The sequence below is a fragment of the Mesitornis unicolor genome, unplaced genomic scaffold (assembly GCF_000695765.1).
Source record: "Mesitornis unicolor isolate BGI_N332 unplaced genomic scaffold, ASM69576v1 scaffold22783, whole genome shotgun sequence".
NCBI classification, from domain to species: domain Eukaryota; kingdom Metazoa; phylum Chordata; class Aves; order Mesitornithiformes; family Mesitornithidae; genus Mesitornis; species Mesitornis unicolor.
The window spans coordinates 425-1,734 of record NW_010175638.1 but is presented as its reverse complement, the minus strand read 5'-3'; the positions used below and the strand labels follow the sequence as shown (position 1 = coordinate 1,734).

At 61.5% G+C, this 1,310-nt stretch overlaps 1 protein-coding gene across 1 annotated transcript in view; it reads right to left on the bottom strand.

The window, feature by feature from the left end:
• The window catches only part of LOC104538316 (red-sensitive opsin), a gene marked incomplete at its 3' end in the record, with an annotated part of 2,925 nt that overhangs the window by 1,201 nt on the left and 414 nt on the right, over positions 1-1,310 (bottom strand). The window lies entirely within an intron of this gene.

Sequence of the window (1,310 nt, the reverse complement as noted above, 5' to 3'; positions counted from 1 at the left end):
AGCTTGGTGTGGGCACCGCTCTTTGCCCCACAAGTGCGTTGGGGCCCTGGAATGGACCTGGGGGTGTGGGGTCAGCTTTGGGGGCGGTTTTGCCCCATAACTCTGCGCTATGGGGCAGGGAGAGCCGCATCTGCCCTGTGTGTGTGCCCTGTGTGTGTGAACTGAGCTTGGTGTGGGCACCGCGCTGTGCCCCACAAGTGTGTGTTCGCTATGGGGCAGGCGGTGCCACAGCTGCCCTGTGTGGGCGCCCTGTGCCCCACATCTCAGCCTGTGTGTTCGCTATGGGGCTGAGTGCAGGCACCGCGCTGTGCCCCACAAGTGTGTGTTCGCTATGGGGCAGGCGGTGCCATGGGGCTCGGTCTCCCCCCATGTGTTTGCTATGGGGCTCAGCGCTGCCCCACATCGCCCCCTGTGTGTGCTCGCTATGGGGCGGGCAGCGCCGTGGGGCTCAGTGCCTGCCCCACACCCCCGTGGGCTCGCTATGGGGCTCAGTCTTCCCCCATGTGTTCTATGGGTCTCACCGCACACCCATTCTATGGGTCTCAGCCTGCCCCACACCCCCATGTCTGGGTGCTATGGGGCAGGCAGTGCTGTGGGGCTCAGCCTATCCCCATGTTCGCTATGGGTCTCACAACCCACACCCGTTCTATGGGTCCCGCCCCACAAGTGCTCACTATGGGGCTGACCCCACACCCGTTCTATGGGTCTCACCTCACCCCCACGTTTGCTATGGGTCCTGCCCCACAAGTGCTCTCTATGGGTCTCACTCCACTCCCATGTTTGCTATGGGTCTCACACTCCACACCCGTTCCATGGGTCTCACTCCACTCCCACGTTCTCTATGGGTCCTGCCCCACAAGTGCTCACTATGGGTCTCGCCCCACACCCCACACCCGTTCTATAGGTCTCACCCCCAAGTTCTCTATGGGGCTCACACCCCACACCCGTTCTATGGGTCTCACCTCACTCCCACGTTCTCTATGGGTCTCACCCCACACCCCACACTCGTTCTATGGGTCCCACCCCACATTGCTATGGGTCTCACACCCCACACCCGTTCTATGGGTCTCACTCCCATGTTCTCTATGGGGCTCACTCCACCCCCATGTTCTCTATGGGTCCTGCCCCACAAGTGCTCGCTATGGGTCTCACACCCCACACCCGTTCTATGGGTCCCACCTCACTCCCACGTTCTCTATGGGTCCAGCCCCACACCCCACACCCGTTCTATGGGTCTCACTCCCACGTTCTCTATGGGGCTCACCCCACACCCATTCTATGGGTCTCACCTCACTCCCATGTTCTCTATG